Source organism: Saimiri boliviensis, chromosome 5, assembly GCF_048565385.1.
Source record: "Saimiri boliviensis isolate mSaiBol1 chromosome 5, mSaiBol1.pri, whole genome shotgun sequence".
Lineage (NCBI taxonomy): Eukaryota > Metazoa > Chordata > Mammalia > Primates > Cebidae > Saimiri > Saimiri boliviensis.
In genome coordinates this window covers 98,128,194-98,156,132 of record NC_133453.1, presented here as the reverse complement: position 1 = coordinate 98,156,132, position 27,939 = coordinate 98,128,194, and the positions used below count along the sequence as shown (strand labels likewise).

At 36.1% G+C, this 27,939-nt stretch overlaps 1 protein-coding gene and 2 pseudogenes across 4 annotated transcripts in view; all 3 read right to left on the bottom strand.

Moving 5' to 3' along the window:
- The window catches only part of LRP1B (LDL receptor related protein 1B), a 1,884,038-nt gene that overhangs the window by 431,285 nt on the left and 1,424,814 nt on the right, over positions 1-27,939 (bottom strand). The gene's annotated exons all lie outside the window — the stretch shown is intronic.
- Positions 186-17,039, bottom strand: LOC141584615 (coordinator of PRMT5 and differentiation stimulator pseudogene; annotated as a pseudogene).
- LOC141584614 (melanoma inhibitory activity protein 2-like) lies at positions 20,896-27,468 on the bottom strand (annotated as a pseudogene).

The window sequence follows — 27,939 nt, the reverse complement described above, 5'->3', positions numbered from 1 at the left end:
TTCATAAGCAGTAGAAACTCCTAAGATATTTAATGACCTAAGCAATACACTTGAAAATGGAAAATTAAAATCAGACTTCTTGTGGCTTAGAATATTAGAATATTTAGGGTCAAATATAGACATATATATATATAATACATATAATAATACATTATATATATTATGTATTATTTTGTTACTTGAAATCATGTTTTTGAAATGGTATCTTAATTCAAATAAAAAAATTGTAATTCGTGTAACAATGGAGACTTACTGTTGTCTTGTTTTTGTAACATGACTCACACTGATTATAATGAGATATTATGCAGCTTAGAGGGTCATAATCCATACCAATTTTAAACAATTTTATAAGTGTTAGCTATTTGGTCTTCTGGATCTACTATTGTTCATATAAGTAGCCTCCCTCAACTTGTATTCCACAAATGAAAAGAAACATAAATTTTCTTTAGATATTTATCCAAATTGATTATAAACCTATGTCATCATTTTTAATGCCTCTATATTTGCTATAAAATATTTATCTGACCACCATACATTTTAGAAATAAAGTTCAAGTAGTTTACAATAACTAGGGCCAATGGAAAATGACAAAAAGGGGTCTGTGTAACTGACCAGCACCTATACAAGGAAAAATAAGAAAGATGAATTTTCCAGATAAGTTCTCTCATGAGAGAAAATTTAAAATACAGGACTAAAATTGTATATTAAAGGTATTGATGTGAAATGAAAGAATGAGAAATTAGAATGGAATGGAAGATCATTGTGAAGAGCCTTGAATGGCAGTTGAAGAGATTTCTTTGCCTGAAGGTTTTAGGCACAGGGTTTCTGAGAGTCCAGAATATTATTTCAGTGTATCATTTAGAGAAGAGAACTGAGTATCAGGGTTCCGCATTCAAGTGCTTGTTTTGTCACTCCTGAGCCATGGATACGTTAGTGGGGATTTAATTTTCCAAAAATTGTTTATTAGTAAATATTAATACCTGTTGTCTGTCTCTTATAGGGATATAAGACATTTTTTAATGAGACAGTAAAGACAATATTTTTACAAACCAAAAACTGTTTTTACACAGAGTAATATATCATGTTACTAATCCAACAACTTGATTGATTGATTGAGATGGAATGTCATTCGGTTGCCAGGCTGGAGTGCAGTGGCACAATCTCAGATCACTGCAAACTCCACTTACTGGGTTCAAGTGATTCTCTTCCCTCAGCCTCCACAGTAGCAGGGATCAGAGATGTGCACCACCATACACAGCTAATTTTTGTGGTTTTAGTAAAGGCCGGGTTTCACCATGTTGGCCTGGATCTCCTGACCTCATGATTCACACACCGTGACCTCCCAAAGTGAACTTTATTCTTTATTAAGTCTACAGCTCTGTAAGTCACACAGCCATATTAGAATGGGTAATAGCAAGTGGAGGCAAAACCATTTAGGAAGATTTTGTAAAAGCTCTGAAAATAAGTAATGATAAACTAGAAGAGTTTTAAAAAGAGAAAGAAACATAAGAATCCATGGAAGAGTAAATTAAATGGAAGGTGCAAAGGAAACTAGTCCTGTTCCAGGATTTAATTATCATTTTTCACTTAACGTTCAGTAAGTAACCATGAAATTTCTACCATGTGCTAGATATGCTAGAAACAAAGGAGTATGTAACTGTTACTTTTACTGACAATTTGTTTTTATACAGAATAAATTGTTTTTTGCCAACATAGCATGGGATTCCTTTTCATTCTTTATTATTGGTATAACATTATAAAATCAGTTTAGGAGCTGGAGTTTAAAAGTTAAGTTTTGTCCTAAAAATTGTTTAGATGGTTTCAAATTGTCCATGTCTTTTAAAATATTTCACTCACATAGATAGTGATAATTACATACATATTAATTTATATTATTACTATAGCTTTCCTAAATTAGATAATATTTAGCAATTAAAAAATTAAAGTATTTTGCCTGCATTGAATCCTGTAGAGACAGTACAATATCTTAACATACATTGGTCTTAGAAATAAAAGAAAGAGTACTTAATGTTAAAACATTTGCTCTAAATGTGGGTCTGTTCTCAAAACTTGAGAAGTGGCACAGACTTTGGCAATTCTCTCTAAGAATGTTTTCCCGTGGGAATTCATAATACCACCTGAGTGGTAGATGTTTAAATGGAAGAATGCATAACATAGAAACAAGAAGATACTAAGCATCAGTTTACGTTAAATGTATTCAAAGGGCCTTAAAATTAAGAGTATAACACTGTTTGCATTTATATCCTTTCCTTCCTGAAACTTAACTAAAATATTACTAAAATTACATTAAGAGAATTTTTGTTTAAAGTCATGAGCCCAAAGCACAAAGAAAATTGGAAAACATATTGACAAAGGAAGACAGAAAGAAAGGTGGTCAAGTAGTTACTGATTTAACAGCCTCCATAACTCTAAATGCTAAGATAAAGGTGAGGAAAGTCCACTTCCCAAACCTAATAAATTTACAAGTAATGGATAATTATAGAAATAGAGATAATGTAAATTATAGAACTAGAAGAATAGGTGGAAGATCCAGTTAGGAGGCAGTAAGAACCCCAGATCCTCTTTATGTTTTATAAGGCTAGACCATGCAGAGGATCCTGTATAGAGAAGATTGGATATTTATTTCCTGAGGGGTAACACATAGGTTCTCTGAATTCAGGAACCAACATTATAGTTAATCTTTTTTAAAAAAATAAGACATCAGATACAAAAAATACAAGAGCAGTACAACACAAATTAAGGCAAAGAGAATCCCTAGGGTAATGGTGAAGGAATATTCCTATATTGCTTTTGTGCAGAATATATGTCTTGATATAATCATGATATATTAGGATAACAAGAGGATTAAAAACAGGGGAGGGAAGTCAATAAATAATATTTGAGGTCAATACATAATGACTAAGCCTGAAGATTCAAGAACTGACAATGTAGCCATGTTATTTAGATATTAACATAAATAAATAAATCAGTAAAATGCTTTAAACAGGTGCCTATGATATAGCAGGCCTGCCAGTTTTTAATAAAAGTATGTTAGAATTATAAACATTTTGAACGATTTATAAGTTGGTGGATTCGTTTCTCATTGTAGTGATAACAAATTACCACCCCTTTGGTAGCTTAAAATAACATACATTTATTATTTAACAATTATAAAGGTCAGAGGTCTACAATCTGTATTGATGGGCTAAAACTAAGGTATATGCAGTCCCATATTTCTTTTGGGGGCTCATTTAAAAAAAATATGTTTTCTTGTCTTATCCATGCACATTCCTTGGGCTTTTCCTCCACCTTCAGGTGCCTCAAATCCCACATCTCTTTTCATCAACGTTTTTTCTCTCTATCTCTAATCTTTCTGGCTCTCATTTTATAAGGACTCTTGTGATTAAGTTGGACTCATTCAAATAATATAGGATGTTTTTTCCATCTCAATGTCCTTAATTACAAGGGCAAATTCCCTTTTATCATGTAAGATAACAAATTCACAGGTTCCAGTGGCAGGACCTGGGTATCTTTTGGGAGCCATCGTTTGGCCTAATGCAGTTCTCTCTAGTTCTCTAAGATTTATGTCAGCTCAATGTGCAAAATAAATTTATTCCATACCAAGGTCCTTAAAAGTTTCAAATCATTGATAACATCAATTCAAGTTCAAAATCTCTTCTAATCCCATAAACTCAAAAATCTGTAATTCTATCATCTAAATCAGCTAGGTTTAAAATTCTGAGCATGATCTATACTGGTCCAAAATTCCTGTCCATCTGTGGACCTGTAAAACTAGAAAATAAGTTATCTGTTCCCAAATATAATGTGGGACAATTATAGGATGCTAGTTATAGACATTTCTGTTTAGAAATGGAGAAAATGGAAGGATAAAATAAGTTACCAGGCCAGGCACAGTGGCTCATGCCTGTAATACCAGCCCTAGGGGAGGCCAAGGCAGGTGAATCACAAGGTCAGGAATTGAAGACTCGCCTGATCAACATAAGAACCCGGGAGGCAGGAGTTGCAGTGCGCCAAGATTACACCATTGCACTCCAGCCTGGGTGAAAGAATGAGACTCTATTTAAAAAAAAAAAAAAAGTGTCACCAGTTCCAAACAATTTTGAAATCCAGGAGAGTAAACTACACTTAAAAGTTAAAGCTTGGGAAAATTTCTCTGTGGTTCAAATCTCAGCCTTCTCTACCTTTTGCTTTTCCCTCTGAATCATTCTTCCATTTTCAGTGTTTGCAGATAAACAGAATTACCAACCTATTCCTTGCCTATAGAACTCTGGGAATCTTACAACCTTCTTTCATTTCCTCCACTCTGTTTCTCTTACTGTCTAACCTGGCAATGTTTCTGCTGTTATAATATTCTCAAAAACCTTGTGGGTCTTCTTGTACGTCATGGGAATTTGCACCGTTAAACAAGAGGCCCCTACACGGGTAATTCCTAGATAATTCCATCCTTAATTTTAGCTTCTGTTGAAATGGAAGAAAGGATCCACAAGTCACATGACTGATCACTTCAAAGAGCTCTCTGTGTGAATGAATACTTTCAGCTCTTCTTCCTTCTTAGGCTCTAACAAAAAGTTGTCCAACCGTTCACTTACCTAACAGGGAATCTTCTAATTTTAGTGTCATTTGCAATCTGGACAGATTGAGAATTTCCCAAATAATCAAGTCCTGGTCTCTTTTTGCTTATCAGTTCTTCCTTCAATCTATCTTTTTACTTCTGCATTTTACTATACACAGAAAGAAGGAAACCAAAACACATCAACATCTTGTTGGAAATGTACAAAGTTAAATATCAAAGTTAATTGTTTACAACTCCTGCTCTATGTATAATGATAGAAATGAATTTAGTTATTACAAGCATTGCCTCTATAAAGTACATTTGATTAAATTATGTCATTTAAAATTGGATTACATTTATTTCATAGTATTTTTAATGTGCTTAATCGCCTGTTTTCTAGTTTTCAATAACATACTATTCATTTCTTTCTGAGCCCTCATCAGCAGCATTCTTTATGTCCATATTTCTAACAAAGTTTATGATGATTCAAGTATTCTCTGAGATAATACAGTTTGTTCAACCATGGTTTTCACTTCGAGTCCCCATTAGAAGAATTTTAACATCTGTATGTACAAACATTCTATTCAAATCCTAAAAGTTCTTCCAGCCTCTACCAAGTACCCAATTTAAAAGCCATTTATAGATTTTTAGGTATTTGTGCAAACCAAAAATAAAATTCTAAGCCCCCAACCAACGGAATGGACCCCCATCTTGGTCAAGAGAATTTCAAAGAAACCTGAAAAACTAATTCAGGCTATGACAGAAAGGGAGGGTTCATTCATACCTCATTATACCCTCTCTCTTTTGGAGTTTAGACATAATTGACCAGCAGTAACATCAAAACAGAGAACCTGAGACTGACAGAACAGACTGCAGCAATAAGATACCAACTCCAACTGGCAAGTATTTTACCTGAAATATATTTGTCTCTCTTTTTCTTTCTTTCTTTCTCTTTCTCTCTCTTTTCTTTCTTTCTTTCTTTTCTTTCTTTCTCTTTCTCTTTCTTTCTTTCTTCTTTTCTTTCTTCTTTCTTTCTTTCTCTTTCTTTTTCTTTATTTTCTTTCTTTCTAGATGGAGTTTCACTCTTGTCACCTAGGCTGTAGTGCAGTGGCACCATCTTGGCTCCCAAGAAGCTGGGATTACAGGCACCCACCACCATGCCTGGCTAATTTTTTGTATTTTTAGTAGAGATAGGGTTTCACTATGTTGGCCAGGCTGGTCTTCAACTCCTGACCTAAGGTGATCCATCTGCCTCGGCCTCCCACAGTGCTAGGATTACAGGGATGAACCACTGCCTGAAATATATTTCTTTTACATATTTTGGAATGGCCTTGCAAACCTCTAATAACAACTAGGTCTTTCTCTGTTCAGGCCCTCCTAATCTCAAAGACATTTACTGAGAGTCAAGCACCTTTTAAAGGTCTGAATAGGACATATGTGTCATCTACTGTCTCTAAGGGTAGCCACCTCTGAAACTCCATCTACACAATAAGAACCTTGGTCTCCACAAGCCCTTTTCTTAACCCAGACTCTACTTTTTATTGATTCTACATCTTTAGATAATAACTGAACTCTTTCAACAAATTGCCAATAAGAAATTACTTGAAACCACCAATGACCTATAACTACCCAGTTTGAGTTGCCTTGCGTGTTCCAACTGAACTAATGTATGCTTCACATGTATTGACTGATGTCTTATGTTTCCCTAAAGTGTATAAAACCATGCTGTAACCCACCCACCTGGGCACGTGTTCTCTGGACCTCCTGAGACTGTACCTCTGACCATGGTCACTCATGTTTGGCTCAGAATAAACCTCTTTATATATTTTAATTAGTTTCACTCATTTCAGAGATATTTGTTACAACACTTCACTTATAGGATATAAAATTTATATTTGATTTTTGATGCTGCTGCAACAAATTACTCAGTGGTTTTATATAACACAAACATCTCACAGTTTAAGAGGTTCGGTCTGACAATCAAGATGTCACCAGAGCTGCTTCTTTCTAGAGACTCTGGGAGAGAATCTGCTCTTTATATCTTATGGCTTCCAAAGGCTGATAATATTATTTGGCTTGTGGTCACCTAATTCTAATCTCTGCTTTTATCATCACATCACTTTTTCTCACTGCCTTTTGACTATTATGTCTCCTTGTTATAAGAACCCTTGAGCCCATACAAATTATCTAATCCAGGACAATTTCCCTTATTTAAAGTCACCTGATTGTAGACTTGATCACATCTACAAATACTTTTGCAGCACTATTTAGTAGTGTTTTATTGAATAACTGACTAAAGACTAGTCAAACTGACATATGAAACTAACCAGCACACTTAGAATAGTAGAGTGCTAATAAATAAAGTTGCACCCATTTGCCAAACATGCATTTTAATTTATGCCAAAAAGAATATGTAAATTATTCAACTAAAATGTGACTAAAGATTAAAAATAAGCATTGCCTCCATAAAGTATATTTGATTAAGTCATATCATTTCAAATTTAATTATATTTATTTTATACAAATCTCAATGTGCTGAAAGTTACCAAATGGTCTTTAATTATCACATATTCTAACAAAACGTTTTACTCTGGGTGACATAGTGAGATTTCATCTCTACAATTTTTTTTTTTAAATAGCTGGGTATGGTGGTACTCCTATAGTACCAGCTACCCAAGAAACTGAGGAAAAAGAATTGCTTAAGCCCAAGAGTTTGAGGCTGCAGTGCACTATGATTGCACTACCACACTTCAGCCTGGGAAACAGAGCAAGACCTTGTGTCTATAAAGTAATATAGACAGATAGATAGATGTGTATATGTGTGTGCATATATATACACATATATATGTACATACATTATAATTGTCTAAAAAGCTACTTAAAATTTGGTAAACATGAGGCTGTATTCTGCTCTGATTATCCATTGCTACTTAAATTTCTCATTGACTCTGATACAAGTTAGTATGATTGATTTAAGAAAAAAAAAAATACAGAGAAACTGATCTTTTTATGTCAAGCTGTAAAACATGTCATGAGGAAATTTAGATTAATACAATATATTTAAAAGGCTTTTGACAAGAAAACTCTATTAAACTTAAAACTAAGGATTTATTTTCACATAAACAATAGCCAGTGTTACTGGAACATTCCTGGGTAGGAGTTATTCCAGAGTTCACAAGTATAGAAATTTTTCTTGACCTACTATAGCTATAGCTAATTTATGTCAGGTAAAAGTGTGGGAATACAGTTTGCTTCCTACAGCATGTAATTATTTAATAAATATGACCTGGGTAAGATAAATAAGATAATAATGCATATTTTTCTTATTAATACAGGAAAAATACCTTCAATCCATAAGTTTCAAAACCACATGCTTTAAAAATAAGAGATATTTCTTGGATAATCCTGCTGTTAAAATCTGACTGTTGATTCATAAATTTAAACCCTATGCTTTAGAATACTTTAAAAAAAAAATCATCACAATAATGATTGCTTATTGCCTTCCAATATATTCTCCCATAAGACTGCAAGGCATGCAATCATAAAGGTAGGCATTTTGATAATTTCCTTTTATAAAATAAGTTTGCTGGTTTCATTACAAGTTTGACTTTTTTGAATTTAAATAGACACTGTCATTTCAGATTAAGAACAGGAGTAATTTACTCTTACGTATATGAGATTTGGATTCTTAAATATAATTCTAGCTAATACTGTTTAAAAAGTATAGATTTCTATTTATTTAACTTACAGTTCCAGATATTCATCAGTAAATGACCTTCTCCCTTGTATTATAGGACATTTCTTTTTGCTTATAAAGATTTTAAGACGTGAAAGGCCACAGGGGGAAAAAAGAATCAAACTCTGCACCAAATATTTATTGTGCAACTACTATGTGCCAAATACTATAATAAACAATAGAGATGCAGGTAACAACATTTTAACTCTCTAAGTTTTCCAAAACATGTTATTCAAATGAAAATATCAATGTGCCAAAAACAAATGAACAATCATCGCAATTTATTTTTGGTAAACAGAATACAGTCATACAATACTGTCGCTTCTTAGGGAAGAAAAGCAGCCTTGTCAATAGAGATTGGCAAAGACATTTATACAAGAGTAATCAGAGACCTGGGAAGAGAATCAGATGAAACTGTGTCAGAGGACTACAAGGAGAAATATGTTTTCAAAAGTAGAGAGTAGTCAACAATTTCAACAGAAATGAGGTCACTGTCTTTGTCAACCAGAGTCTTCTGAGTCTGTTATCAGAGCAATGAGGAAGTTCAGGAAAGACTGCAATGATTTAAGGAGTGAAAAGAGTCTGTGGGTATAGATTACTTGTTAAAAAAAAACTTGGTGGCAAAAGGAAAGGTGGAGAGGACAATGGGATCCAGGAAAGAGATAAATTTGTTTATAGGTATATTTTTTAGTATGGAGAAGAAATGAGCATTTTTGTAGTAGGAGACTTACTGGACAGAGAGAGAGAAAGAAACATACACAATGCTGTCAACAGCATAGGAATAAGATTTAGATTTGAAAGGACACTTTCTCAACAATAAAAAGATAGAAGTAGATGAAAATGGGTGTACACAAAGGTAATTGCCAACATTAGGCTGGGCACTGGGTCTTATGCCTGTAATCCCAGAACTTTGGGAGGCCGAGGTGGGTGGAACACCTGAGGTCAGGAATTTGAGACTAGCCTGGTCAACACGGTAAAACTCTGTCCTTACTAAAAATACAAAAAATTAGCTGGGCATTGTGGTAGGTGCCTGTAATCCCAGCTACTCATGAGGCTGAGGCAGGAGAATCACTAGAACACGGGAAGTGGAGGTTGCAGTGTGCTGAGATTGTGCCATTGCACTGCACCCTTAGCAACAAAAGCAAAATTCTGTCTCAAAAAAAAAAAATGGCAACATTAATTGAACACACATACACACGTGAGGGAAGATGAGTGGCACTGTTTTGTGCACTTGCTACGTTGTGAAAGGTAATACTACCCCACTTTACAGTAAGAAAACTAGGACATGTAGCACTTAATAATTTGCAGAGGAGGTCACACAAATAGTAAAAAGCAGAGCCATAATTTGAACCCAAGAAATCTTAATTTTAGAGTCTAGATTCTTGATCACCATACTCCAATGAATTCCCTTAATTCTCCAAGTGGACGTGAGTCAAATTAAGAAATTTACTGAATACTTCTATTTTTTACCTATAAGAAAAAAAAGACATTCATTAAAAATGGTGTGGAAAGGTATGGAAGGAGTTTTAAGATGATGATGAAGGAAATTGTGGTATTATATACGTAGATATGTGTGTTTATATGCTTTTTCTCTCATAATATATATTTCCTTTGAAATAAGAAGCTAGTAAAACGTGTAATTTTAGGATATATTTGTTAGAAGGATTCATGTTCCTAAATTCCATATTTTGGTTGTAGTGTTTATTTCTTATGTGTGAGACATTCAAAATCAGTATAGATTTTAATGCTTTTAAAACCTCAGAACATATTAGTATTAAAGACTGGACAAGGCATTTCTTCCCCTTTAAGTAAACAAATGGAGGTATTCTACATATAACTAATGCCAATTCAACCTACATATTTGCCTCCAAAAACAATTCACTGGTCCCTGCCTTTGAGTATTGAATTAGTTTGCTAGGAAAGCCATACCAAATCAGTGATGGGGTTGCTTAAACAACAGAAATGTCATTTCTTAAAGTTCTGAAGGCTGCAAGTCTAAAACCAAGGCATTGGCAAGTGAGGCCTCACTATCTCTCTTTTCTTTTTTTTCTTTCTTTTTTTTTTTTTTTTTTTTTTTTTTTGAGACGATGTCTCTTTCTGTTGCCCAGGCAGGCTGGAGTGCAATGGAACAATCTCGGCTCACTGTAACCTTCGTCTCCCAGGTTCAAGCAATTCTCCCACCTCAACCTCTTGATTAGCTGAGATTACAGGCACCCACCATCATTCCCAGGTAATTTTTGTATTTTTGTAGAAATGGGTTTTCACCATGGTGGCCAGGCTAATCTTGGACTCCTGATCTCAGGTGATACACCCTCCTCAGCCTCCCAAAGAGCTGGAATTACAGGCATGAGCCACCGCACCCAGCAGGCCTCTCTCTGTTGCTTGCAGAAGGCTGCCTTCTTGTGTCCTCACAGGGTTCTCCTTTGGTCTCTCTTGCCTATGTCCTAATTTCCTCCTACTGTAAGGACACTAGTCATATTAGATTCGAGTCCACCCATTATGACCCCATTTCACTTTAATTATCTTGCTAAAGGCCCTTTTTCCACATGCACTCACATGCTGAGGTACTGAGAACTAAAACTTCAACATATGAATTTAGGGGATCACAATTCAGCTCATAACAAATATTTTGTTTGTTTTCTGTTTATCTGTCTGGTCAATGCAAAAGTAGAATTATTTTTAGAGCAAGTTTTATACTTTCCTCTTCTTGACATCTTTAGGATTCTTAAATTTAAATGAACTAATGTCGTACAATAAACTAGCCACGTATGTTTAGATACTAATATTCATTGTTTTTTTTACAAGTAAGTAGAGAGTGAAGTTAAAACATAATTAGTACAATTAGTGTTTTCGTCATCAAGAAAAAAATTAAATCAACCCTTCTGTACTGGGCCTTTGTCAGAATGTGGCAGGTCAGGTTTCCATTAGCAGCCAGAGCAGTCAGTTTCAACTAGCCCCTCACTATAAATCTGATAAATACACAAACATTAAAGAACTGAGAAAACTGGTGCCTGAGTATGAGAGCTGGAACGTGAGATCAAACCCATTACAATCCCACCTGAGTTTTCTCAGACCCTAAAGCAAGCTTGCCCAACACTCGGCCTATGGACACATGCAACCCAGGGTGGCTTTGAATGCAGCCCAACACAAATTAGTAACCTTTTTATGAGGTTTTTTTTTGGTGATTTTTTTAAAATTATTTTTTTAGCTCATCAGCTATCATTAGCATTAGTAGATTTTATGTATGGTTGAAGACAGTTCTTCCAACATGGCCCAGGGAAACCAAAAGATTGGACACCCCAGGTCTCATCCAATAATAAAGCCATTCTTACACATACACCTCCTTCCAGGGCCCACTTAAGAAACTTTCCAAGGCTCTAGAGAAAGCTTTCCCGACCCCAGACCCTAGTTAAATATTAGACAGAGATGAAATGAAACACTCCTGCTGGTAGGCACACTCCCACATGTAGGCATGGAGCTTTAAATGTATATGTGCACCGGAGAAAAATTTCTAACTTTGAGTTGGTCTGGTGAGTTACCCCAACCTTCTTGCTGATTGCAGAAATAAACTCTTCTCTTTTCCTAGTCAGTCTGTATCTCATTATTGGACCTTGAGAACAAGCAGCTGGACAGACTATGCTAGTATGGGAACAAGGACATCATCATCCTTGCTGGAGGAGATTTCACTTTACTATGAATGCCTGTAAAATTCTGTAAGATTCTGTTGTACTCATATCACACTGGTATCACAGTAACTCATGGTTATTTCTGCGGCTGCTAAGATTTTCTCTACTACTTTGTACATTCCATTTGTACATAGTTTTCTCTAGATTGAGACTATTGTGTGTGTGTGTGTGTGTGTGTGTGTGTGTGTGTGCACATCCTGTGGATGAAAGAAAGAGCTAAACTGAACCTGAAGTATACAATGTGAGCCAAGTGAAATAGTCAAGGAAAAAGTACATCCAATGTTTAACCTCAGGCAAAAAACAGAATGGCCCATTCAATAGACTGCAATTGTTTAGCAGAGTAGGTATGCCATAAATCTGATTTAAAATGGTTTACTTCAGATATACATTTCAAAAAATATGAGCACGATCTTCCCTTATATCTCAATCTGTGTATCTCAGGTATGCAAATTATACAGAAAGAAAACCCCTCATTCGAGTACATGTAGAAAACTTAGCCCTTGTTTTACACTTTCTGCAGTTTAAAGAAATAAACCTTTTGCCATGAATATTACTCAGAATGGCAGTCTTGGTTGATGCAAAAGTAATTAGGGCTTTTGCCATTACTTTATTTTTCTTCTTCTTTTTTTTTTTTTTTTTTTTAATCTTTATTTACAAAGTACACAACTCCTCTTGTCACAGACACACACACACACATTCCAAGGAGGAGCCCATTAAGAACAACAGACTGGAGAGAACAATGAGGCCTTGTTGAACACTGGTCTGTGTATTCCACACTAGGGATCCCTGGAAACATTTTCTCAGATGTGATTTTTCACCTCCAGGACAGAAAGAGATCTCGATCTGCAGGTCTGCCCACGCATAAGGCAGAAAGCTCCACGCTCAGTCTTCGGCATCATCAAACTATCCTGTTTCAAAGGCCATCTTGGAATAATGGGTTGTCAGTGGAGGTGGATGGTACCAGCTGGGGTCATAGATCATGTCTCCTGGTGGGGCACAGCTGACTCAAGGTTTGAGATCTTGAGAAATGCTCTCCTGGATGTCATCAGCATCATATAGATTCCTTTGATCTCCTTTCAACTCCAAGTCCCAGTCCTCACTGAAAAGATTGCCAGGCTGTTCCCTGCGTGGACAGTTTGCTCCCTCTGATAGCTCCCAAGGATTCAGTTCTCCATCAGAGTCCTCATACACGGAAAATCCTTCCTTTTCAGAATGAGTCCCCTCACCCCAGGCTGGACTGTCGTTAGGACGCTCTGTGCTCCAACTGTTAGTCAATACATAGCCTTCTCAGTCTCTCTTCTGACCAGAGTGGTCAGCTGCGGCAAAGCCAGCCTCCAGGCTATGGGGCGCTTTCTATGCGCTCGGCAGCGGGGGACTCCCAGACGGCTCTGCAGCCCCCTGCTCCTGGGCCAGGGCAGCCTGAAGTTCCATGCCTGGCTGCTGGCAGCTCAGCCCCTGGACGTTGTGGGCCACATGACATTCCATTACTTTCTATGGCAAAGCCCGCAATTACTTTTGCACCAACCAAATACATACCGATATCAATCTAAAATATTGCTACTTTTAAAATTTTCTCCCTTGCATTCTGAATATATATTTTAATAATATGAATAGAGGTAAATGAGTGAGAAAAATATTATGGAATCTATAAAATAAGTTATAAGTAAATGCCTCATGCTACATAAGAGGTATTTAATCAATTACTGAATGTGGTTTCTATGTACAAATACATAACTCATGCCATCCTGGTGAAAAATTACTTAGAAAATTGCTTCTTTTTTACTAATTTTGAAACAAATGTACATCGTCTCTTTGAACTCTGTTTTCTAACACTGGCAGAGAAGGATGGTTAATATAGATGTCTTTCAAATGGTGACTAAATTAATCTCATTTCTCTGTATTATTTATCAGACTAATAAGTACAACCAACAGGCATTTTCACAGAACTTGCTCTTCCAGACCTAAGCACTCCTGCCATTCTAAGCATGTAGGATACCATCAAATGACCTGCCTTGCCAATTCACCCACAATGTCTAGTTCATCCAAATCACAGTTTCATGAATATAAGAAAATAGAAATATAAGAAAAATAGAGAACTTTACACTCCATAAAGTTTTTGCCATTTTCAGATATTTATAGATTACAGATAAATTTTGTTCTTAGCCATCATTCTACACCTACACATATACATTCGATTATCCTGCAGGTTCCAAAGAGATGAGGCAAAAGAAACTTATTACAATTGCTTTATTACGTGATACAGACATTCTTGTATTTCTGATGCATACTTATTTACTAACATCCCTTTTTTATTTTGTAGGCTCTGATTTTCTCTGTAGTGGCATGCTAGTTAAGATAAGGTATAATCCGACCCCAAGATGCAAGGGGTTGGAGACAGACAAGCGTTAGGATCTTTGGAAAATCGAATGCTTCTAATAGGAATATATTCTCTCATCTTGAATATAACCTTTTCTGTTGTCTTTTCTTCACTCCTTTACTTTTGCTACTCATACATGCATATTCTATTGTTAAAGCATGCATTGCTTCTGTCATGTAATCTTTTAAAAATTTTCTATAGTGTCCATAGCATGTATCAGTCATGTGCAAAAGTTCAATAAACACTGTGAGGTGAGTGAAGAACTCTGGAGTCCTAAGCCCTTCTCATTTCCCTAAGGAGAAGGCCCCTCTGCTTTCTTCGTTACAGTATTTGTAAGTTTGAAGACAGTAAGTACATCTGTTCTTCAAAATCTTTGTATGCTATGTTGGTTATTTTACATGCTGGCTAGATTCTATTAATTTATAGTTATGAATAGCTTTCAGAAAATGGATCAGTAAAGATAAAGACTCAAAATTGTTTATACCAATTTATTTCTAAGTCCTAGGCATTGCTTTAATCAGCATTTATTAACTTGAGTCTTATCACGCTTCTGATATTGCTATTAACGTAATCCTTATTTCTAAAAGGAAAAACTGAGGCAAGAAGGAGTTGAATAATTTACCCACAGACACAGCTTGTAACTGGGTGAACAGGAGAAGAGAGGCTGGGTTGAATCTAGATAGAGATCCTCAAGCTAGAATTCTTGCCTTTAATCAATATTCTATAGTTAAAACTTTCTCACAGAGGTTTATATTCCCTCCCTTAGTGAACAGCTCAGTCCAACCAAATAAAGAATGCAAGTCAAATAATTGCATTTACTCTGCAAATGGAGCTTTATGAAAAGTTCCCTAACAACCTAATTATATAGTGTCACGCAGTGAATTCATAATGAAATTATTTTTAAAATTATCTACTAAGTGACAACTTCTATTTTTGATTAGAAGGGATACAGAAGAAAGTATATCCAATAGACCCTGTCTAGAGCCACTTGAGATATCTTTGGGGAGATCTTAAAGATAAAAATGAAACAAAAGGCAAGCATGCAGTAGGTAGAAAATAAGGAAGTGATAAAGATATTCAGCATACATGACAAGTTCCAAATGGTTTGAAAAGAGGGACATCACTGTGGGCTGCAGTGCTAGGAAAGATTGAGCTTCATGGTATTAAAGAATTTGAACTGAATCTTACAGAGCCTCCAAAATATAGACCACTGGAAAGGCCATAAAATCCTTTCCATTCAAGATCAGCTACAGGAGTAAACATACGGTTAAGAAAGAAGATAGTATGTGTCTAAGATAAAAAGGATGTGAGTAAGACTAGAGGACAGGGTGGATTTCACATAGGAGAGAGATTTGTGGTGGGAAGGATCAACTAGTTTGATACTACATAAAACCTGGAGAGGAGGCAAATGCTTTATAATTTGAGATGCAGAAAATAGAAATCAGTGTTTTAGGAAGTAACTCAATGAAAGTGTTGTCCGTGAGATATAGAAACCTCTAGAAACTCAAGGCAGGGAAAGCAAATAGAAGGCTAGCAATCATTCAGTAATAAATGAATGAAAATCTGGCCTATAATGGTGACGATGGATAAGAAAAGTACTTAGTGAATAAATGGCTCAGGGGATACAGGGGAAGAGAGAGAAAAAATAAAAATTTAAAATAACAGTATTTATTATAACAGCAACAATAACAGTGAGGTTGGATCCTGATGGGGAAGGAAAGTAATAATTTTATTACTGAAAATAGCAGGGGTTCCAACTTGCGGTGGGAAAATGACTTCAGTATGTAACTTGTGAGTTGACATTAACATATACAATAGGAATATTTCATAAATATCTAGAGATTTCACACTGGTCCATTTCTGAGGAGATAAATTAGGAAATTTGAACTTGGTGAAATAGTAAGCTAATGAAGATCTCAGTATAAATCATTATATTGATGGAGCTCTCTAAGAAGGAAAATATGCCCATCAGTAGAAGAAAGTTTCTTCAGGAACAGCATATGAATAGTCAGAAACAGGAAATATAGAAAGTAACATTTTATAGTATAGGAAAGTGGTAGGAACAGCATTAAATATCTTATCTTTGTTATTTAAAAAACTGAATGTGGTCATCACAGAATTAAATGAAATATGATGTGAGAAATTCAGAATAATAATTACAGGGTGCAGGTAAAGGAAATAGCAGGCTAACCGGTATGATAGAGTAGGCCAGATGTGACATAAACAGATTTTCTATAAAGAGAAGGAGCATTAAGTTCAAGGATTTTGGGTGGATTAGTGACAAAGAGTGATGAGATCCAGGCTTAATTCGAACTATAGTGGAATGTAAAACAAAGAACAATAGAGTCAAAAAGTGTTACTGAAAATTTGGGGAAGACTGAGAAATAAACTAAGGCATCAATATAAATAATAAAATCAACAGAAAGATTTCTGAGAGAAGAGGAAAAGCAGAAGAATGACAATTGAGTTTAAATTGTCCAAGGAAATGAAAAGGAATCATGGGATGTAGTTACAGGTGGGTAGTGGATAACACAGCTTTCGCTACATGTCCCTGACATGCTTTTACATGTCAGTAAAGTACAGAACTATACATTGCAAACTCTATTTTATAAATATCTTAAAATGTTAATAAGTTTTAGACAACTAAAAGTATTCAATTGAATATGGCAAGAATGACAATCTAAACCACATACTATGCTATACTAGGTGCTGCAAATAAGGCTAACTGGGAAAAGATTTGCTATATAATCTCATTTTTAATTATGTCACTCTTAAGGCTACCTAATTAAAACTCAACTAAGCAAAAAATCTGTAAACGGATTTCTGTCCTGGGAAACTCATATCCACAAAATTATTTTTAGTACAAGTTATTTTAATGTTCTCTCTCTCTCTCTCTCTCTCTCTTTCTCTCTGTCTCTCCATTTGAACCAGATATACTGAAAAGCTAACAATAGTAGTTTGAGTATGTAAATGAAATTTCTTTATTTCTGGTAAACTTTGTTTATTCTTGCATATAAGTCTAAAAACTCAAGATTTTCATATACATTTTAGTAGGTATATAAATTAAAATATTTTGCCTTTTCAAATAATAGCAGCTAACTTCATCCCCGCAAATTATAATCCCCTTTAAAAGGGAACCTTGAATTCACTTGTATACTTGCTTATTTCCATAGGTGTTCTACTGTTTTCTTAGGCATTCCGAATTAATCATCCAGTCCCTCAAAGACCTATTTATAATTCACAGTGCATTGATTTTATCTGCTCATTTCTTGTCACCAATCTATCAAAAGGAAAGTTCTAACATGTATACTTTCTTCTATTATTTCCTATGAAAAATGCTGCATCTAACACTACATCAAGATATTATTCCCCTTATTGTCACTTACAACTTACCTCATTCAAGTCAAAACTACAAAAAAAAAAATTCAGCCAATTTTTTTTACACAAAAACATGGGGTGTTAAAGTGTCTTTATAACAACTAATCATGACACACTTGTGAGAAAAAAAATCAGCATTATTTGAGCTACATGTTTAAACAGTTCTACTCTTGAAGGTAACAGAATCAACCTAAGGCCATCATATCCATGTCAGTAAAGGACAGAACTATACATTGCAAATTCTACTTTATAAAATTCTTAAAAATTAATAATGTTTAGACAAAGTTTCATAGTTTTCATAATTTTATTTATTTTCCCTATTAAATAATTCTTTTCTATCTCATTTTATTGCTTCACCATCATATATAAATTAATTTATAGCTCATGGATAAACAATATGATTATCATAATCTACTACTGATTTTCAAGAAACATAACAGATAAAACAAAAAAAGAAAATAAGTTTTAAAAGCAAGGTCAAAGTTTAATGTATTATTTAGGAGCTTCTGAAAATAGGATAGTAATAACCTATCCACCACACGGATTGCAGAAGATACACATTCTTCTCCTTTATATATGTTTTCAGCCCATTTTCAGCTCCTCCCAATCAGTGAGTGAGTCTCTTTCTCTATTCCTTGAATCTGGAAATGGCCATGTGACTTCCCATGACCAATGAGACATTAGCAATTGCTATGCAACTAGAGACCTATAAAATATCTTCACATATTGGGCCAGGGCTCATGTGGCACCCTGAGAACATCCCGAGGTACCCTACTGGATAATTACGGACTGTGGCCTAGTTACTCAGTATATAGTCTGCTAACTGCCAGGCATATGAGAGAGGCTATCCTGGATCATCCAGCCATCATCTGACCCACCAGCTTGTTACAGAAATTGAAGAGCTAACACAGACCAGAAGAATTACATAGCTAGCTCATAAATAGTAGAATAAGTTTTAAAAGGAGTTATTTTAAGTCACCAAATTCTGGAATGGTTTGTTCTGCAACCAAAGGTAATTGATATCAACTAATCTTTGAATACTTAGGCTGTGAATTTAAAAATATAAATTTAATTAAATTTAAATTGATATTCAGTAAAATATTAAAGCAAACTAAATATGGTGTGAAAAGGACTTCATACTTCTATATTTGAGTCCCTCTGAACGAACTGCAACCTAACTTAATAGGTAGAGAAGATTAAAAACCTTATTTAGGAGTATGCACCTGTAACGATAGCTGCGTCTTGTCCAATCCCAGTGGCCGTATTTCAACCATTCATACACTCCTCAGTGTTCGAACAGTGTTCAAATAAGGCAAAGACCAACCTGTAATCAGTGCAGTTATTATGTACCTCACTTCCAATTTCAGCATGTCATTTTCCTTTTTTCATTTATAAATCTTCCACCACGTGGCTGTGCTGGAGTCTCTTTGAATCTGCTGTGATTCTGCGGGCTGCCCAATTTGTGAATTGTTCATTGCTCAATTAAACTCCCTTAAAATTAATTCAGATAAAGTTTTTCTTTTAACAACAGAAATAACTCTGGTCAATAATTAGAAACTCAGTATCCCCAGCCTCCCTCACCTATACAGATCTTACCTGGCAGTCATCTAACATTGTTATGCTAATTCCTATTTGAATGACTATCCCCGAGTCCACCCAGCATCTCTGTCTTGTGACGGGTGTGTCAGTTTGCCTGTCTCCTATCCATCCTTCCTTCTCTCCATTCCTAATCAGCCTCACTAACTATAATAATTTCAGAGCCAACCACAGGTTTCTAGTAAAGTTCAAGTTTTATAGCAAACATTGGCTATAACTCTCTTTCACAAGGACATAACTCAGCACTTTCTGATTCTGCAAACAGAAACCTAGTTAGATCTTCTAACGTGACGTACTGGGGCAGTCTCCCAAGCCTAAACATCTATGCAGAAAATTTTTCAGCTTACTGCCTAGTTATAGTTACAATTCTCAATATAGAACTATGCCATCCCGAAACATGCCTCATTGGCATAGGATTAATCTGAGTTGAAAGCAATTGAGAAATGACAGACATAGGAAAAGCTCATCCATCTAAAGAATAGCAGAGCGTAAATTTCCCTTCATGAAGGTGTCCCCCTCTCTTAGTCCTGAAAGGAAAACCTTTATCACCAGAGAAGAAAGCACCAAGATGAATCCACACAAACAAAATCTTACAGAAATCGCCATTATCTTCGATTAATTTACAACATGTATTTATCTTCCCATAATTTACAGCCTGTAAAATCCCCAACACCTTTTCTTTGCCTAGTGAGGTCTCCACAACTCCTCATGCTTTGTTAAAAGGGCATATAACTCTTCCAGGTCTAATTTCTTCTTCAAGTCTTTACTCCAGGTCTTCACTTCTTTTCAATGAATGACTCCTTGCACATGCAAAAATTAACATCAAATAAAATTGGTGTGATTTTTCTCTTATTAACCTTTCTTTTGTCAGTTTATTTCACAGATCCCAGTCACAGAAGCTAAGAGAATAGAGGAAGTATTTTTTTCTTCCCCTACATCTACCGCAGGACATCTTTTGAGACAGACTCAGAAAATTTTGAATTCATGGGAGCCAGACTGAAACTAACTTATAGCTTGCAATGAAATGAAGGGGAGATTTAATATTTTCTTGTCCTTTTCACTAATCATGACTGATGGCAACTTCTACTCTTCATAATCAATGACTATGTAACCCTTTAATCTTGCTTTGGACCATAAAAATTAACCTATGCCTCCCATCTTGCTTACTCCCTATAGACAACTTACATTTTTTAATTTTCTCCTTTTTCTATCCTAGCAATAAATAATAAAACAACGCTCCATTAGACCTTTTTAATAGTTGTAATTCTCTCAATCTTAAAATTGATTTAGCTAATAAATGTAGATGATGAAAGTATCCTTTTCTGTTTTATTAAAACTGAAACTTAACAATCTAAAATTCTTACATTTTGAGAATGAATGTCTGCATTCTGTAAGCAAGTTAAAAATATAGGCATTCTAAAAGCTGACTTCTTAACCTTTCAAGTAAAAACAAAAAAAAAAACAAAAAACAAAAAAAAAACAACAACAAAAAAAACATAATCAAACATGTTTTGAAACACTACTAAAAAATAAGGAAATAGCCCTTGTAAAGAAGAAAGAAATTTCCAGTGAAATATAATTATAACTTAAACGTGAAGTATTGCTACCAGGAGTCTTGAAAAAGCAATCTAAAAATATTAGAAAGCTATTATTTACAAGTTTGAATCCTAACTATAAACATGGGAATTATATCTCATTGTAAGTTGCTGACAGTATCAAGCTGGAGATTAAATAAAGGTCAATGTCTATAAATAAGAAAAAAGACAGATAGGAAGCAACTTTCATGTAACTCAATATGGTTGCTAATCCAATTTAAATTCTAAACATGCATATCTATGAGATTAGACCAATTAATTTACTAAAGGTATCTATTTTAATATTTTAAAGTGATTATCTTGAAAGTTATGTATTTATATTTACTTTATTAAAAATTAAATATTTTAGATCCTCAGAATAGTAGAGAAGAATATGATTCGACAAACCTTAACATTATGCTTCATATTTTTAAGAACAAACTTATAGTTATTGTTGAAAATATATAGTTCTCTCAATACCATTTCTCTTTCTCTCCTCTTTTATCTCTCCAGAGAAAGCAAGATGTTGATGGTGTATAATTTTTAATGTGCTTAACTTTTATATTTTGAACTAATTTTAGGCTTACAGAAAAGTTTCAAAAATTAGTACAGGGAGTTAACTTCTATTTTTAACAAAAATGTCTCACATAATTGATTATATACTTATAAAACATTGTTAAAATTTAAAACTATTACTATGTTATTTCAAAAACAATATGTTGTATTCCTTGCATACTTTTCAATATCACATCAACACTTTATATAATTTGACAACACTTTTATTGTGTTATACCATTATTTCTAATCAAATTGTGTTTAAGATAACTATGTAAATAGATGTACACTAGTACTTTTTAAAAAGTACTGCACAATATACTATTATTCTCTCTAAATTGTGAATTGCTGGGTAAAAGTATTTGTACCATTTCAAAATTTTTAAATATTACAAATAGCTTTTCAGAGTACTTGTATAAAACTGTCATTTTCATCAATAATGCATGAAAGTCTGGTTTCTCCTCATTACAAAAGTTTTAAAAACTTTTGCTGAATTATGGGTGTAAAATCTCATTGTTTCATTATAAATTTTCCTTATGATTGGAGAGATTGACTATACTTTAGTATAATTATAATTCCTTTCTGTCTCCTAGGATAACTTGTACATATTTATTTTCATCTCTGTCATGGTACATTACAAACTTCAGCTGTAACCCTGTGTTGCTTTTAAGGATTAGAACTTTACACCACTAGTGTTTTGTTTTGTTTTGTTTTTTAAATTTCTTCGCAGATTCTGCTGCAAACAGTTTTCAATTACCACGAGATAAAATATACCAAACATATACTTCCTGATTCATTTTTGTATGTAATTTGTGAAATTTGTTCTTACCCTGAATTTACAAAAATATTATATATTCTTTGTATTTAAAAAGCTGATATTTACATTATTAAAATACTTCGAATTTATTTTTGAATAGAGTTTTTAGTTGGAGATAACAGTTTGTTGCATTTTTTGCATATAAATTTTTCTAGGATAATTCATTAAATGTTGTTCATTATTTTTTAATTTACTTATAATGCCAATTTGGCAATGTATAATCAGTTTACATACAGGTCATATATATGTATAAATCTGCTTCTGAGCCCTTTGTTCTTTATGATCTAACTTTCTTATATAAAAAGTAGCTGATTTTATAATTATTAATGCCAAACAAGTTTTTAAATCAACTAAAAATTTATTTAATTAGGAATAAAGTTACAATCACATGTGTCTACAACCACAGTAAATAAGTACCCAAATATTGTCAGGCTTCTTGCTGTGGTTCCTGATGGTCAGTAGCAGGCTCATTTGAAGTCAGAGTCAACCCTGATGGGGACTCAAAATCAGTCAAAATTGCTTTAGAGAAGAAAACAAATACTGTTAGCTTTCTTGCTGTGGTTCTGAATGTTCAGTACCAGGCTTACCTATAGGCAGAGTCAACCCTGATGGGGACTCAAGATCAGTCACACTATTTTGGAGGAGAACACAAATACTGTCAGCTTTCTTGCTGGGGTGCCAGATGTTCAGTGGCAGACTCACTTGAAGAGAGTCAACCCTGATGGGGACTCAAGATCAGTTAATTATGTTGGAGGAGAACACAAATACTGTCAGCTTTCTTGCTGTGGTCCCAGATGTTCAGTAGCAGGCTCACTTGAAGGCCGAGTCAACCCTGATGGGGACTCAAGATCAGTCACAACTACTTTGGAGGAGAACACAAATAGTGTCAGCTTTCTTGCTGTGGTGCCAGATGTTCAGTGGCAGGCTTAGTTGAAGGTGGAGTCAACCCTGATGGGGACTCGAGATCAGTCACAACTGCTTTAAAGGAGAACACAAATACTGTCAGCTTTCTTGCTGTGGTGCCGGATATTCAGTGGCAGGCTCACTTGAAGGCTGAGTCAACACTGACAGGAACTCAAGATCAGTCACACCTATTTTGGAGAAGAAAAATACTTTCTGCTTTCTTGCTGTGGTGCTGGGTGTTCAGTGGCAGTCTCACTTGAAGGCTGAATCAACCCTGAAGGGGACCCAAGATCAGTCACAACTGTTTTGGAGGAGAACACGAATACTGTCAGCTTTCTTCCTGTGGTGCCGGCTATTCAGTGGCAGGCTCACTTGAAGGCTGAGTCAACCCTGATGGGGACTCGAAATCAGTCACAACTACTTTGGAGAACACAAGTACTGTCAGCTTTCTTTCTGTGGTGCCAATGTTCAGTGGCAGGCTAAGGTGAAGGCCGAGTCAACCCTGATGGGGACTCAAGATCAGTCACAGCTATTTCAGAGGAGAACACAAATACTGTCAGCTTTCTTGCTGGGGTGCCGGATGTTCAGTGGCAGGCTCACTTGATGGTGGAGTCAACCCTGATGGGGACTCAATATTAGTCCCAAACTCTTTGTAAGAGAACACAAATACTGTCAGCTTTCTTCCTGTGGTGCCAATGTTCAGTGGCAGGCTAAGGTGAAGACCGAGTCAACCCTGATGGGAACTCAAGATCAGTCACAACTATTTCGGAGGAGAGCACAAATACTGTCAGCTTTCTTACTGTGGTGCCTTTCTTCCTGTGGTGCCGGTTATTCAGTGGCAGGCTTACTTGAAGGCTGAGTCAACCATGATGAGGACTCGAGATCAGTCACAACTACTATGGAGGACAACACAAATATTGTCGGCTTTATTGCTATGGTGCCAAATGTTCAGTGGCAGGCTCACTTGAAGGCTGAGTCAACCCTGATGGGGACTGGAGATCAGTCACAACTACTATGGAGGACAACACAAATAATGTCAGCTTTCTTACTGTGGTGCCAATGTTCAGTGGCAGGCTAAAGTGAAGGCAGAGTCAGCCCTGACGGGGACTCAGTCACAACTGTTTCAGAGGAGAACACAAATACTGTCAAGTTTTTTGTTGTGGTGCTGGATATGCAGTAGGAGGCTCAGTTGAAGTTGGAGTCAACCCTTACGGGGACTTGAGAACAGTTAAAATTATGTTGGGGAAGAACACAAATATTGTCAGCTTTCTTGTTGTGCTGCTGGATGTTCAGTGGCAGGCCCAGTAGAAACCAGAGACAACCCTGACAGAGACTCAAGACCAGTCACAACTACTTCAGTGTAGAACACAAATACTGTAAGCTTCCTTGCTGTGGTGCCAAATGTTCAGTGGCAGGCTCAGTTGAAGGCAGAGCCAACCCTAACTGGGACTTGAGATCAGCCACAACAGCTTTGGAGGAGAACACAAATAGTGTCAGCTTTTGCTGTGCTGCCAATATTCAGTAGCAGCTCACTTGAAGCCTGAGTCAACCCTAACGGGGACTCAAGATCAGTCACAACTAATTTGGAGTAGAGCACAAATACTGTCAGCTTTCTTGCTGTGGTGCCGGATGTTCAGTGGCAGGCTCACTTGAAGGCAGTCAGCCCTGATGGGGACTCAAGATCAGTCACAACTACTTCTGAGGAGAACACAAATACTGTCAGCTTTCTTGATGTGGTGCTGGTTATTCAGTGGCAGGCTTACTTGAAGGCTGAGTCAACCCTGATGGGGACTGGAGATCAGTCACAACTACTTCAGCGGAGAACACAAATATTGTTAGGTTTCTTGCTGTGGTCCCAGATGTTCAATAGCAGGTGGAGTCAACCTTGACAGGGACTGGAGATCAGTCAGAATCATGCTGGAGGAGAACATAAATACTGTCAGCTTTCTTGCTCTGGTGCCAGATGTTCAGTGGCAGGCTCACCTGAAGGTGGAGTCAACCCTGATGGGGACTCAATATTAGTTCTAACCTCTTTGTAGGAGAACACAAATACTGTCAGCTTTCTTGCTGTGGTGCCAGATGTTCAGTGGCAGGATCACTTCAAGGCAGAGTCATCCCTGAAGGGGACTCAAGATCAGTAAAAATTACATGGAATGATAACACAAATTGTCAGCTTTCTTCCTGTGGTGTCGATGTTCAGTGGGAGGCTCACTTGGAGGTGGAGTCAACCCTGATGGGGACTCGAGATCAGTCTAACTTACTTTGGAAGAGAATCAAGTACTGTCAGGAGTTTTGTTGCCGTGCTGGATGTTCACTAGCAGGCTCATTTGAAGGCAGAATCAATTCTGAGGGAAGTGGAGATTAATCTGAATTATTTTTGTTCCATTGTAGGGTCATTAGAAGATGGAATCAACCCTGTAGGGATCTCACTTCTCCCTTCAGTATTTGGGGGTAGGGAGGAAAAATCCAGGTCTTGGTGGAAGGTAAGGAGGAAAAGGCCTGGGTGGATAGGCATTCCTCATTGCAAATGGAGCATATGGTGGACCTGGGAAATCTCTTGGTGGAAAATCATGGGGAGAAACTCCCAACCCAATTCCTGGAGGAGGTGGGGGGCAAGGAGGTCCTCATCTCATATCAGTAACATATGGGTAATGCTTTCTGCCAAATCCTGTATTTGGGACATCATGTGCAGAAGGATCTTTGTGTAAAAATTTGAATTTAAACTCCATTTCAGTTAATTTTTGTCTCTTGTGAGCATTTTCTTTCCTGAAATCATTGAGGATTCCTTCAGCAGTCTGAGCTGCCAACCAGTTATCATCTTCTTTTTTCTTATAGGGAATCATCTGCCCTTGATAAGAAAGAATCATTCTTTCCAACTTTTCTTCAAGATCTTTGGCTTGCTTTCTATAGTTCTCCATCTGGTCAGTGGTATAGTTGATCTTTCTGTCTACTTTAGAAAGCTTCTCTTCATTCTCTGACGGGTAATTTTCCTCTACAATTAATTTTTTGTAAAGTCTCATTGCAGTTTCTTCATGTAATTCAGTCATTACTTTAAGTTGCTGTTGAAGCTTCTGATTCTCACTTTCAAAATGTGTGTTTTCTGACTGTAAAGATGCGTGTTCAGACTGACGATGTACAATATGGTCTCTAAGATCTTTCTTTGTTTTATTAATTTTGGACACCTGAATATACATTTGGTTTCTTTCTTCTTCTAAAGTTGTTAAAGAAGTATGTAACTTAGCAGCATGAATCAGTTTCTTCAAAGCTCCTTTGGAGTATCATCTAAGTAGGCACCGTTTTCCAATTCATTGTTCATTTCCAATTTCAAGTTACAGTCATCTGTTCTGTCTTCTCCGAGCACAGCAATCCAATCTTTTATCTTCAGCAAGTGTTCAGTCAGAGTCCTAATGTGATCATCTTTATCAATTAGAATTTGTTCGGTGTGCACTTTGGAGTCTTCAAATGATATTTTCTGTTTATTAAGTTCACTCACTTGTTCTTTCCATACTGCAGCTTCTTGCAAAAGCTGTTTATGGCTTTCCTGAAGTTGGGAATTTTCATTCAAAGCATCTTTTATTGCTATCTTCAGTTGTTCTCCATTCATTTGAAATATGCTGAAAGTCATTTTGGCTTCAGCTATTTGTGATTTGAGGGATATTGAGTGATCTTCTAGTGACTGTATCATTTTTGAATTATCTGCTGCCAAATTATCTTGTCCAGTATGTTTAGATTTCTCTTCCTTTAACTCTTTTTGTAGATAGAATATTTCATTCTCAATTTCAGAAATGGATCTGTTAAGCTTTTCACAGGTCGCCTCCAAACTTTGTGCTTCTGCTGCCTCCTTCTCAAAGCTCTTATCCTTTAAAGATTACTCCAATTCATAGTCTTCATACTCTTTTTGAACACACCTAGATTTTTCAAGCAGTTTACATTTTTTTTTCAATTAGTTCACAAAGCACTACAGCAAGTTTTTTCTCTCTTCCCACATAAAGCCAACTCCTAACTGATCTGATACTGCTCCACAAAAAAAGGGGAATAGCAAAAAATCCAATAACACCTGCCCATATCACTAATTCCCATGGAAAACCATTAGAATTTGACACCATGCTTTTTAGCAGTGCTGACCCAATCCTGGGTAGCTCTTCCAAGACAAGGCCCAGGTACGACTGAGGGGTAGCTCTGGGCTCCTCCACAGCACCAAGGCTGTTTTGGTGGTGGTCACCGCAGTAACCCCAGCCTGCTGGGCTCACAATAAGAACCTGGAACACATAGCCTTCAGTTTGGAACCGGAACAGAACACTGTGGAGCCGGCTGCAGGGGGAGCAGGGGGACCCAGGAGGTGGGGAGCACTGGAGAACAGGTAGCCTTCAGTCCAGAACCTGAATCCATACATGGCAACCAGAGAAGACCACTGTGGAGTCAGCTGCAGGGGGAGCTGGGGAATGTGGTCACCCACAGGCCTCACAGGCCCAAACTGCCCACCCTGACCCCCTTGTTACACTTTACATCCTGAGGCAGTGCAGGTCTGGGCCCAACCCCCATTCTACTGTTTTATATTGGTAATATCACATTGTGTTAATTACTTTAGCTTGTTAATAATAAAAACGTTTGCCAAGGAGAGACTGCAAATTTGTATTTCTTCAAAATTGCCTTGGCCATTATTGACATTTTGCTATTCTATGTGAATTCTACTATCAACATATAAAATTCCGTTTAAAAAAAATCATTTTAGCTGTTTTGGTTT